This window comes from Malaclemys terrapin, chromosome 4 (assembly GCF_027887155.1).
Source record: "Malaclemys terrapin pileata isolate rMalTer1 chromosome 4, rMalTer1.hap1, whole genome shotgun sequence".
Taxonomy (NCBI): Eukaryota; Metazoa; Chordata; order Testudines; family Emydidae; genus Malaclemys; species Malaclemys terrapin.
Window position 1 is genome coordinate 23,756,517 of NC_071508.1, and position 13,733 is coordinate 23,770,249.

Genomic DNA, 13,733 nt, shown 5'->3' on the forward strand with positions numbered 1-13,733 from the left:
TTCACAGCTCAAACAAGGTTTCTCTCTTCCTGTCACTATCCCCTCCCCTTTTATTTGATCTCTTACTCCAGTTACACAATATACAGCACAAGAATAGCAGTCACAGTCAAACATGTTGTATACGGAATAAACATTTTCTTACAAATACCACTTTTAAAAATACATTAATAGAATCACAGGGTAAGAAGGGACCGCAAGGGTCATCTAGTCTAACCCTTTGCCAAGACGCTGGAGTCGTTGTGTCCAAAACATCCAAGATGGATGACTACTGTCAATGATTATTACTATAAAAATTTTGCAATAGTTAAAGGAAGCCTTTCACCAACACAAGAAAGACCAAGTTTTTCAAATATGGGCAGCGTTGATAGGCCATTTTGAAATTCGTCCTAGTCTCACAGCTCTTCTGTAGCTGAAGTTTAGGAAATGTGATGGGCAATTGATGATGGCAGCTGATGGACTGGACAAGCGGGCCAGGAGTTGAGAGATCTGGATTCTCCTTCTAACGCCACTGTTTGATTTGCTGTGTGTGCTGGGGCAAATCATTTAACTCTTATGCCTCAGTTATCTTGTTTGTAAAACAGGGTTAACGTTGCTTACCTATTTTTCTAAAGGGCTTTGAGTTCTATGAATGAGAAATGCAAATCATCCAGCCAATCTGTCAGTTACATAATGTTGCCAGATCACTGCATACAAGAAAGATGACAAGACTGCAGCGAGAATATACTGCACATATACCTTTTCCCAGGACAATGGCCACAAGAACAGATTTCCACTGTACCATTTCATGCTCTTTCCTAATCCATCATGGGAATTAAGCATAAGGACCCATTCTGCTACTTTTACACATGGTGAGCAGTACTTGAGTCTGCAAGTAGCCCCACTGATTTCAGTGAGGCTATTCATGGAGTAAGATACTACACTCAACATTAAAATGGCAGAATCTGGCCTTGAAATTGTAGTCTCTCATTGTCTGAAAGATAATTAGAAACGGCATTATTTTTCCGTTAAACTATTAATGGCAAATTCATATGTTATGATGAATAAATCTGTCTCCATACCATTGTTTAGCTACAGAACAGTTACAATCCAGGCTCAAGATACATAATTGCTTTCCCACTTCTCCCTCTCCTTAAATGGTGCTTCTCTCCACAGTCTTTGTTTGTCTTTGTGACGATTTGGGGAATCTATGTATGACGTATGTATGTTAGCCTCTAAGGTGCCACAGGACCCTCTGTTGCTTTTTACAGATTCAGACTAACACGGCTACCCCTCTGATATATGTATGACGTAGGAATTGTAGTTAATTTTATGTAATTGTTGTGTCATTGAATGCCTTAATGGCTAATGACTCAGCCATGGATTGATGAGGTCCCTGACACAGTATTACGTACCCTGTCTGGAAGGAGCTACAAACAAAAGAAATTGTAGGGAGCATGCCTGAACTGGAAAACAATTTTGATCAACTTTATCGGCCGGGACAGGGAAATGGAGAGTGGAAAAATCCCCAAACAGCAGAACAAAAAGACAGAGGTGACAGAGCATTGGTTTAAAAAGACTATAAGGAAATGTGGGGCAAGACAGGAACAAAGGGGCATGCTTTCATAGCAGAGGCAACCTTTTTTAACGGCTAAACCAGCCAAGGAAGAAGGAAGCTGGCTGCATGATTCAGAGAAAACATGTGCAGGACAGTGATTCACAAGAACTCTGACCAAATCCCAAAGAACACTCAAGAGCAGTGAGAAAACTCAAGGGGAGAAACGGAGGTGTTTTATCGTTTTGTCTAGATAGCTATATTGCTTGTGCCATCTAAACTAAAGAGTGATTTGTTTTGGAACCTTTTGCAAATTTTCTGTGTTGTGTGTTTCAACTATTGTGTGTTCCTCAAGTGGTATTCTGTAATCCAGAACATCCACAAGGTTGGAAGCTCAGGAAAGGATGTATTTAAGCAATGTGGGTGTCTGGGGGTCATGGTGATCACACTGGTTCTGGGGGCCGGGGCAGCTGGTCCATGAGGTCCCAGTTCTGTGAAGGGATAACAGTGTGCGCCCAGCGAGCATGCCAGAGAAGCCAAAGAAAGAGACAATGCTGGAGCCTACCCAGTCCAAGGAAAGCTCGCAGGCAAATGGGTCCTGTATGGTGGGATTCAAATGCAGCAGCTTGGTGAGCATTCAGCAGGGGCCACTCAACCAGCTCTGTGACAGTCTCCTTTATCAGTGTGTCTGACTTTGTACCTTGTACAATTAAACCTTATACTCTTGCAACAAACAGCCAAAAAACCTTTACAAAGTTAGAGTGGGATATGTACATATCAAATTATTAAGTCTGTGTAGTATTAAGTGTGAAACGTTACTTAGACCTATGACTGCAGACTCATCCAAAAACATTTAGCCTTCACCTCCCTCCCCTAAAGAAGAGAACTGTGGGGCACTTTCCAGAAAAACACAACAATAATGTTAAAAGCAAGATGTATAAATAAAACAAATTTCACTAACCTAATTGCTGTGTCTGTCACACCTTTATTCCTTTTCCACGATTTTGTTTCCTTCTCTTCTGATGTTTCACTCTATCTTTGCTTTCCTGAAAAATTAACACACATAAATAGGCTTGGAAGGATTAGATTTATCGTAAATGTTGATAAACATCAATTTCACTGTACCCACAAACCAATGAAAAAATATTTTCAGCGATAATAATCTTTAAATTTACTGATAAGCAAAGTAAAAAAAAAAAAAACTGTTGCTTGAGAACATATTAGATTTTGATGCAAGGACAACATTTTGACATGTGTTGTTAACACTTTGTGTTTTAACAGTTAGAAAAGCTTTAAAATGTCAAAATGATTTTAAATAATGGAATTCTGCCAATCCTAGTTATAAATAATCATTAATCTCCTGTTGTATACCCTTCTCTTTTTTTTAAATTTTGCCCCTTCCTCTACCCATCTTTCCCTTTTTACCTCTCCTTTGCCCAATCTCTTTCAAACCAACACTTTGACCCAAGTTACAGATCTTGGTTTTGCCCCAATTCATTCCCAAGTCATAGAAGATCAGGGTTGAAAGAGACCTCAGAAGGTCATTTAGTCCAACCCCATGCTCAAAACAGGACCAACCCCAACTAAATCATCCCAGCCACAAACCGTCCTAAAACAAAACAAACAGAGAGAGGCATGAAGGTATAATTGGACATTAAATGTCAAAATGGCATAATATCCATTAATTTTGAGCTTTTACTTGTACAGTCCATTTAAACTGAAGCATGTCACTCCAATCGGGCAAAAAGGAGCTCAGAGACCACAGTAATGGGCACATTACAAATTTGATCAGATTAGACAGATGGCAGCCGATCTTACAAGCGTATTTTTACAAGTTTTATTTGGAAGAGAGCAACAAAATGGGAACAGATTTCCAAATGAAATAAATGATTGGTAGCAGAGGAATACCAAGATCCAAGTCAGCCTGTTCTGGAGTTGGTTTTATCTGCCACCTTGTGTTCATTATAGGAACAGTTAAGCTTTATTTATTAGATTTTGCTTTGCAATAAACTGTTTTGCAATTGCGAAATAAAGCATTATGCAGAAAGAGGAAGTTCCAGAACATGTTCAATGCGTAAGCTATTTACTTTAAAAAAAAATCACAGAAGTCTATTTTGAGAAAGTTCTGTTCAAATGGGATGTTATAATGCTACTTCCCACCAAGATATGAGGAGAATGATGTTGGCACTCCCAGCTAGAGTAAAAAGCTGCTGTTGGATCATTTATTCCAACCCCTTATGTGCCACTGTAGAAAAGTATTCATAGAGAACTAACAGGGATTCCACTGAAACATGTCTACACTTGTTTCTGTTACTTCCACATATTCCCTTGGCAGGTTATTCCACTGTCAAATTAATCTGGGTAGTATAAAATGTTAGTTAGATTTATCTTGGACAAATTTAGCTCTCTTAATCCCCACAGCCAAGAACTAAACAACACTCTGGTACTTTAAGATGTACACTGAAAAGTGATATTCACATGGGGTAAACTGCAGAGACGCCCCAGGGACTTTATACCAGAGATTAATTTGGTCCCATTCAATCCACTTATTCCCTCTGTGCCTAATTCTGTGCTGATTTACACCCCCTGTAAAACCATTAATTTCAATGACTCTAAATCAGTCCAAACTTGACTCTCTATTCTATTTCACATATCTACAAAGTTCCCTTGCAACATTTTTCATTATGGGAGGAATGGACCTGGACCCCTTGTCTCTTGTCCAAGTCTTGTCTCCTGGTTGGTCCTACAGCTTCTCTCCTTGTTTTCCCACAGCAGCTTCATGGCAATTCAACTGAGAGAGGACACATCTGTCCAAGTCATTTGACTGAGACCCCAGCTATGTCTACACCACAGAGCGTATGCTGCTAGCGAGACGCTCTAAGCTGATGGGAGAGAGCCCTCTCTCTCGTCTACTTAATTACTCCAGCCCCTGTGAACGGCAGCTATGTCGGAGGGATGGGTATAGCCATACCAATGTACATTCCCAGTGTCCTTGCTAACATGTATGAAAACTACGAACAGCTGTGTCTTCACTAACATTTTACCCTGTGATATCTTACTCAAAAAAGGAAAACACCTTATTCCCGGGCCTGGTCTACACTTGACATTTTTATCAGTGTATCAATATCAGTCGAGGGTGTAAAAAAAGCCACACCGCCTAGAAACATAGCTATGCTGATAAAACCCCCAGTGTAGACGCAGATATACGGAAGTTTGAAGTGGTGGGGTTCTATCCCAGCAGAACTCCTCCTTCGATCGGTGCACATTGTGTATACACTAGGAGGCTAAGCCAGCATAGCTAGGCCACTGTAGCTACGTCAGCACAGGCTATGTGGTATAGACACAGCCCTAGAGCGGTTGCACGCCCAGGTACAAAAACATGTTAACAATGATTAATAGTGGTCTTACAAATGCTTAACTACCTATCTCCAAGACTGCATTTCAGAGAGAGAGAGTTGTTTAGTTGTATCAAGTTTTAGTCAGGCCTCTTGTTAAAATCCTCCAAGCAATTTGGCTTTCTTCAGGAAATATGCACAAGTCCCCAGACACTCCACTGCAGGAAGGAATAACTTATACCAAGTCCATGTCACCTCCTACCAACAATGGGTTTGAGACCAAACAATTCATAGTCTCATACCATTGCTAAGCTAGCCTCAACTTCAGCACCAGAGATATTAATCCAACTGCTTGAATTACTCAACAGTGCAACACAGTGAGGAAAGATGGTCTCGTGGTTAAGGCACTGGAATGGGACACGAGATCTAGATCTTGTTCCTGGCTCTGCCACAGACCATCTGCGCATGCTTGGGCAAGTTACTTAATCTCTCTTTCTCTTACCCTTTATCTCATAGACTTTAAGGTCAGAAGGGACCATCATGATCATCTAATCTGACTTCCTGCACACTGCAGGCCACAGAGCCTCACCCACCTGTGTGGTCTATTTAGACTCTAAGATCTTCAGGATGGGGACGTTACATGTTTTGGCACTGGCCGAGTTCCCTCACTGTGGTCAGATACACCCAATCTTTGGATCCCACATATTTTCAAGCCTACTGGGTCTGATCAGCATCTAGACACTGCATCTAAATCTGGCCTCTATAATCCCAGGGTGCTGAACCCGTCTAATACCCCTTTTCAGAATGTGGGGCCCCACAGCCCTAGACTCTGAGGCCAGTGTAGATCCCCTCCCCAAGGTCTGTCCAGTAGGTCCACTCTCGTGGGTATTCTGGTTTACAGTTTAACTCTTTGGGGACTATGACAGTTAAAGCAAGGAAAACACAGCCTTTTTAAAGGAACTTCTTAATTGGACATACTTTACTCAGTCAAGCACAAGAATTACAGATCTAGGAGTGAAAAAACAACAAACATCTGAATGCAAGACCCTTCCTCCATTTCGTCATCTGTCCTGAGAACCCTTTGGGTCTTGGTCAGCATTCTTCAGAGAGTCCAGGGCTGTCCAGTACCCCACTCCTCTTGTTCACCACTCTTTTCCTCCTCGTGAGTCTCCCAGTTTGCTAAAGAGTGAGTGCCTTTTTAAAGCAGTTTTTAACACCATGTCTCCTTCAGCCTTTTCCATTCTGTCCACCCCCCACGCTGTTGGCAGAGATGCCCATTACGGTGGATAAGAGTCATGAGCAGGGCCCAATAAAGTCACGGTCCATTTTGGGCAATTTCACGGTCATAGGGATTTTAAAATAGTAAATTTCATGATTTCAGCTATTTAAATCTGAAATTTCACAGTGTTGTAAATGTAGGGGTTCTGACGCAAAAAGGAGTGGGGGGGGGCAGTTGCAAGGTTATTGTAGGGGGTGTTGTGGTACTACTACCTTTACTTCTGCGCTGCTGCTTGCAGCGGCGCTGCCTTCAGAGCTGGGCAGCTGGAGAGTGGCAGCTGCTGGCCGGAAGCCCAGCTATGAAGGCAGAGCCACCGCCAGCAGCAGCACAGAAGTGAGGATGGCAGGATACGGTATTGCCACCCTTACTTCTGCGCTGCTGCCTGCAGAGCTGGGCCCTCAGTAAGCAGCCGCCGCTCTCTGGCTGCCCAGCTCTGAAGGCAGCGCAGAATAAAGGGTGGCAATACTGTGACCCACCCTAAAATAACCTTGTGACCTGCCTGCAACTCCCTTTTGGGTCAGGACCCCGAATTTGAGAAACGTGGTCTCCCCCGTGAAATCTCTATAGTATAGAGTAAAAGCACACAAAAGACCAGATTTCACGGGGGGAGACCAGATTTCACAATCTGTGATGCGTGCTTCGTGGCCGTGACTTTGGTAGGGCCCTAGTCATAAGTCTTTGACAGTAGCCTCCCTTGCTAGAGCAAAGCTATTCAATTTCTGGTGGTTCTTAATGTCCGTTATTCACGATCAAACACCTAGATATCAGTGCCTCTCCCCAGCACAAGAGGGATGATGCAATCTAACATTAGCAATACACAGTATAGCATGCGATCAAGGTGACTCAAAATGGAGATTGACATACAATATGCTTTTTCACAAAATCAGCCTGGGCATACTAACATAACCCCTCAAACTATCATAATCTTATGCGTATGTGCAGCACCTAGCACAATGGGACCCTAATCTTGGCTGAGGCCTCTAGTCATCAATGTAACGCAAATAATAAAATACTGCCACCTCCTTGGACTTTGACACTGCAGTTACATTACGATGTTTACAGTTTGTGCAACAGTAGTGTTGAGGCTTATTTAATTTTCACAGAGCACTGTAAGATCCTGGCATGAAATTTACTGTGAAATGCAAAGTATTATTTAAACTTCTATTTGTTAATTTTTTTCTGCACAAGGGTGTTCAGGCTTACTGGGTGGAATTTTTAAATGTGTACAACTCCCACTGACTTTAAATTGGTATTGGGCATCTATATTCCTAGCACCCTTTGGAAAAATCCCACCCACTGATATAAGGCCAGTGTGAAAAAAGGGGTAGTAGTAGGGAAATACTAATAAAATGTGACAGACTCTTCTGGGTGGCTCAAGGAGAGGTCAAATGATAAACAAGTCCTAGCATGCCCCCAAACTCTCTATGCTAGTAGACTATAAACCATCACCCCAATAAAAGAAACATACAGTTGTTTTTGATGAGCTATGGCAGACTGCATCTAACCAACAAAAATGTTATGTTGTATCAATCACAAAGTGACGACAGACATAAAAGCTGATGGTAGTGTAGCCCTTTTCTCAGATGCCTACCAGCAAGGCAAGACTGAACACGCCAAAAAGAAGAGGCATCAGATATGGCAAGAAACCCAGGTAAGAATTTATTTACAAACAGATCAGATGAAATAAAACTGCTTCTCAATCCTTTCCCCTAAATATACTTGCGGGCCAGGTAGTAGGGGGTAGCACAATGCATAAATCAGTAAAAAAGTATGACATTAGGACCACAGTCTTTGGAGTGTGAAACAAAGTAAAGAGTTATCTCCATTCTCTTCGGCTTCATCTACACTACAAATTTAGCCATTTTGAGAATTATTTTGAAAGTGGTTCCCACTAACAGAGTGGATTAGGCATACATTTAAACAGTTTGAGACCAGTATCCCTTGCTCCCCTCCTCAGAGACCAGTTTCAATGGATTAAAAAAAAATCCACAATTATATACCAACCACACTGTCCAACACAACTGTGTTTGCTAAAATCAGTGTCTGAACATGGCTGAACTTGTAGCACAGACAGGGAGTTGGGCCCTTTTGAGTTCCACATGGACAAATCCCTGTGCTCTAGTGGAGCCAATGAAGTCAATGGGGCTCCACTCAGGTGCAGGCATCTGCCTGCACAGAACACCTCACAAATGAGAGGCCTTAGAAATATCTATGCTATGATTTCCCACATATAAATATAACAGTATTTTATACCTCAACCCAAGCAAAAATATTTCAGAACTATTAGTATGGGGCATGGTTGGAAGAATTGAAAACATATTTTCCAAAGATAATTTTAATACACAAAACAAGGGGTTGTCTATCAATAAATCTACACCAGTTTAGCAAAGCTAGTGCACACGCCTGCACGGATTCTTATTTTTGTTTAAGCACATTTTATTTCAGTTCAGTTTAAACCTGTTCCTAACTGATTTAAGATATATTGAAACAGACCTGAGTGATTTAATACAAAATAACAGTGAAATAAACTATACCAGTTTAAAGTGCCTTTACGCTGATAAAACTGCATCCACAATAGGTTGCACTGAATAATTATTCCTATTGTAAAGGATAACATCCCTAACCAAAATAGTTACACCGGTACAGAAATTGCCCGTAAACCTGGTCTCAGTGGGTTTAAAAAAAATCACACCTATAGTTAAACCATTGCAACTCTGTGTATAGACAGTAAATCTAAATTTAAACACTAAATAACTGACTGCCTTGCACCTTGTGTAGTTATTTACATTTTTATTTATTTTATTTACATCTGTGCCAAGTGAGCATAAAACAACACCAGTACAAGTACAGAATTGTGATTCAATACCATTTTGCACCCCTTGCAAAAGAGTAAATGATACTATGAAAGTGAGGGAGTGTCACATTGTGTGAGGAGGCAGCCCTAGCTCCCCCAGAGACCCCCCTCAGAGTGTGTGTGTGTGTGTGGGGGGGGCAGTCCTAGCTCCCCCAGAGACCCCCCTCAGAGTGTGTGTGTGTGTGTGTGTGTGTGGGGCAGTCCTAGCTCCCCCAGAGACCCCCCTCTGAGGGGGGGCAGTCCTAGCTCCTAGCATCCCCAGAGACCCCCCCTCAGAGTGTGTGTGTGTGTGGGGGGGGGCAGTCCTAGCTCCTAGCATCCCCAGAGACCCCCCCTCAGAGTGTGTGTGTGTGTGGGGGGCAGTCCTAGCTCCTAGCATCCCCAGAGACCCCCCTCAGAGTGTGTGTGTGTGTGGGGGGCAGTCCTAGCTCCTAGCTCCCCCAGAGACCCCCCTCAGAGTGTGTGTGTGTGTGGGGGGGCAGTCCTAGCATCCCCAGAGACCCCCCTCAGAGTGTGTGTGTGTGGGGGGGGGGGGGCAGTCCTAGCTCCTAGCATCCCCAGAGACCCCCCTCAGAGTGTGTGTGTGTGTGGGGGGGGCAGTCCTAGCTCCTAGCATCCCCAGAGACCCCCCTCAGAGTGTGTGTGTGTGGGGGGGGGGCAGTCCTAGCTCCTAGCATCCCCAGAGACCCCCCTCAGAGTGTGTGTGTGTGGGGGGGGGGCAGTCCTAGCTCCTAGCATCCCCAGAGACCCCCCTCAGAGGCAGGGGGCAGCCCCAGCCCCATATCACTCAGAGGTGAGGGGACAGACAGCCCCCTAGCAGACCCCCCCCCCAGCGACCCCTCTCTCTCTTACCTCCTCCCCGCCGCAGGCCGCTCCAGTTCGGCATCCAGCGGGCGGGATCACCGCCCCAGACCGCGCCCCCTCCTCAACCTGATTGGCCCATTGGCTTGACACCGATAGCCAATCAGATCCGAGAAAGAAGAGGGCCGCGGCCGGGCTCTCTGATGGGGCGGGGAGATGTCCCTGGTGCCCCAAGGGGGGAGTGTCGGGGGTTGTCCCTGGTGCCCCAAGGGGGGAGTGATGAGGAGGGTGTCCCTGGTGCCCCAAAGGAGGAGTGTCGGGGGGTGTCCCTGGTGCCCCAAGGGGGGAGTGATGAGGAGGGTGTCTCCGGTACCCCAAGGGAGGAGTGTTGGGGACCGGGATGTGTGTCCCTGGTGCCCCACGGAGGGAGTGATGGGAGGGGATGTCCCTGGTGCCCCAAAGAATAGGGAGTGATGGGGGTGGTCCCTGGTATCCCAAGGGAGGATTGACCCGAGGGGGGGGGGGTTATCCCTGGTACTCCACTGGCAGGAGTGATGAGGGGATGTCCCTGATCCCCAAATAATGGGGAGTGATTATTAGGAAATTTTCCTAGGAGGAACTCAGCGGGGAGGGGTGTGGGGAGGGGTGATATCTCTGGCACACAAGTGGATTGGGGAGGGGGTGGAGTGGCCTTGTCTAACACAGAGGAGGGTTTATTCCTTGGGACCAGGAAATGTTCCTGGCCCCCGAGGGACAGGTGTGGTGCTGTTGATGCCCATTTATTATACCTTTACAAGTGCCTCTGGCAGGCTTACCTTCCATGCAGGCAACGCGAGCCAACTGCGTTCACAATTCTATTGTTTAACCTGTGCTCATCCCCGTCCAGGTCACCTTACCCTTCTTCCTCAGCCAGCTCTTCTCTCCAGGAGCAGCAGCCAAGAGGAACTGTGCCAGAAGCTGGCCCTTCAGCTGGCTCGCATTGGGGATGCCATTGACCACAGGCTTGTCAGAGAGTTGAGGCAGCATGCTGAGCGAGAGGAGGATGTTGAACAGGTAGAGAGAGAAGGGGGCCAGGCCTTTGTGCTCTGTATGCAAGTATTGTCTGAATTAAATAGCAAACTCCTTTGAGCAAGGACCGTCTGTTCCTGGTCATGCTTGTGAAGCAGGGAGGGGAATCTGCCATTTTCCTTAAAAACACCTTGACCCAGTGTTTCTTGAGGCCCAGCTCGGCAGTCCTCCTTCCTGGGATTGGCTCCTACTGAAGCCAAGAGGTTGCAGGATTAGGTCCCTGATGTTTTCTGTTTACAGGCAGAGGATGTGATAATTCTCACATTTGCATTCCCAGCATGTTGTTTAATACCTTGGCATGTGTGTTTTCACAGGGCCTACACCTGGGAGAACCAAGAGATGTCAGAGAGGAGACAGCTCACTTTATTTTGTTCTTGCTTAGAAAGTTTCATGAAGTTTTGCATTATTTCTGGGCTAGATTTACAGTGTGATGTATGTAGACCTCATGTGATGTGATTGGATGGATCAAATGTAACCTCTGTGACCATTCACAACATTCCTTTGGGATGCACATTGATGGGCCTGATGCTGCAAACACATAATCATTTTAGTAATTTTACTCACCTAGGACCTATTGAATTCAGGGAACTAGGCACATGAGTAAAGTTACTCACTTGCATAAATGTTTACTGGACTGGGCCTATATTTAGTTAAAAAGCAAATTCTGTAAATTGTATTATTTGTAGCCAGTCACCTTCCACCACACCTTATACCACTCCTGAAAAATGAATGGTAGATGCATTAATACACAGCATATAGACTTCCTTATCAATCATTTGTCAAGAGATCTGAATGCCAGCGCACAAATACACACATTTTTGTTGCCTACCTATATTTACACAAGGAAAGAATAGTGACCTACTTGTTAAAGGTGCTCAGTGCCTCCTACTTCCATTGGCTTTTTGGGGGATTTGCAGGTGCTCAGCACATCTGAAAATCAGGCCACTTTTATTTAGATGCCTAGATATGGAGTTGGGAGCCTATCTTTGGCAATGAATGTTGGCTATGAATATTCATTTGAACTTTTTAAATTGTTATATACCCAGGAAGCTTCAGTCTCTGGTTAGTTTCAAGAAATTTCCAGGTTATGTGGCGATATATTCTGCGTAGCAGCTACTTTGATGTTTAAAGCTATGATCACACTAAAGCAGCAGAAAGAACGCTGTAGTACTTTGCAGCTATTGCGGTAACAAATATGTTCATGATGGTGATTTTCAACATACAGGTTCTATTACCTAAACCCACCACCATGTTACAGAGGCAATGCTAATTTCTAAAAGTAGCTCTTGAGTCAGACAGTGTAAACATATTTGAAATTATTGCCTGTGTGGGGCATTCCTGCATGTGGTAACCGTGCATTAGCTTGAATCTACATGGGAGAAGTCATGAGGGAACAAAGGTGGCAGAATATAAGAATTACAGATCAATGTTTCATAAGATTATTTAAAAAAGTCTACTTGGATCATAAGTTGTGTTCTTTGTTCTATGATAGGTTGCTTTATGGTTGTTTCTACGATTAAAAAGCTCAGGATTAAGTATAGAGAAAAGTTTCTAACCACATTTATTTTTTTATTCAGTTATGAAAAATAAACATTTACCCCTTGCAATTTGTGTTTCATGTTTCTTTTGTTAATGAAGTCAAATGTGATCCTGCCCCTAATCATCCCACATGTTAGTCACTGGAGAAGGGATGCAGGGTTGTTAAAGCACAACTCAGAACAGTAGTTATGCCTGTATAAATCATCTTTTGGCACAGGCTTTGAGAAGTTGTCTGTAAGGAGGTGCTGGGCCCTGAGGGGAAGGTGTTGGCAATAGGAAGACAGTCAGCTCCTTGCAGGCCAGTTTCTCACTGCCTAGGTATGTCTTCACTACTACTGTGAAAGCGCTGCCACGCTGTAACATGGCTGTGTGGTCATGGCTCTAGCAGTGGGAAGAGAGCTTTCCCAGTGCTGTTAAAAAACCCACCCCCACAAGGGGAGTAGCCACCAGTGCTGGGAGTATGGCTCCCAGGGCTGTAGCACTGTCTACACTGCCACTTTACAGTGCTGACACTTGCATCGCTTGGGAGGGAGGATCACACCCCTGCGTGAGAAAGTTTCAGCACTGTAAAGTAGCAGTGTAGACAAGGCCTTAGTTTCTGGATGGGTTAGGCTAAAATTTAATTGGGATAGAATTCACCAAAATCTCACTGTCACCCCAAAACTTCATTGTCTTCCCCTTCCCAGGGGAGAAGTTGAGCCCATTTAGGAGAAAAAGAAGATTAGGATCTGCTTTTATAGCAACCACATAAGGGGAGGTGCTCACTGCTAGTGGGCTAACGGTCACCGAAAGGAAAGTGGATTCAAAAAACAAAGAGGAAAGAGAAGATTGGCTGCCAGCAGAAAACATACCCATACATTTTTTTTGTTTGTTTTAAAAAACAAAAACAAAAACAAAAAGCAACATCTACGTCCCTTCTGTGAAGACTTGTGCCTTTCAGGGGCATAATTTCAGAAAAATTTGGAGGGGAAGAGAGAGGGAGGGGCAAAATTATGTTAACATTACATGAGATTATATTATATCCTGCAAAGTCAGGGGAGGGGAGCAAAAAAGAAGGGGGGAGGACATATTGACCTATGAAACGGGGGGAAAAACAAGGTTGGGGGGCACCTGCCCCTTTGCCCTATAGCAAATGACAGCCCTCATGCCTATCTACTTGTGAAGAACTGCTGCAATGCCCACAAAAGGGATCTGTTACTGATGTCAGCTTCCTTTTACTGCATTTAAGTTGACCCTCTTTCTGTTTCAGATTTGCTCTTACGTCTTCGTACTACCGTCTAGGACCCCTCATACAGAGTATTGTTGAGCCAAGGCCTTCTGTTATTG

At 44.2% G+C, this 13,733-nt stretch overlaps 1 protein-coding gene across 3 annotated transcripts in view; it reads right to left on the reverse strand.

Moving 5' to 3' along the window:
• Positions 1–9,900, reverse strand: part of KCTD20 (potassium channel tetramerization domain containing 20) — a 44,371-nt gene extending 34,471 nt beyond the window's left edge. For all 3 annotated transcript variants that reach the window (XM_054027023.1, XM_054027019.1, XM_054027018.1), the window contains exons 1-2: positions 9,852–9,900; positions 2,493–2,577 (exon numbers count right to left, since the gene is read on the reverse strand). The gene's annotated coding sequence lies outside the window, so the exon portion shown is untranslated. The remainder of the gene's footprint in view (positions 1–2,492; positions 2,578–9,851) is intronic.
• Positions 9,901–13,733: the final 3,833 nt, after the last annotated feature.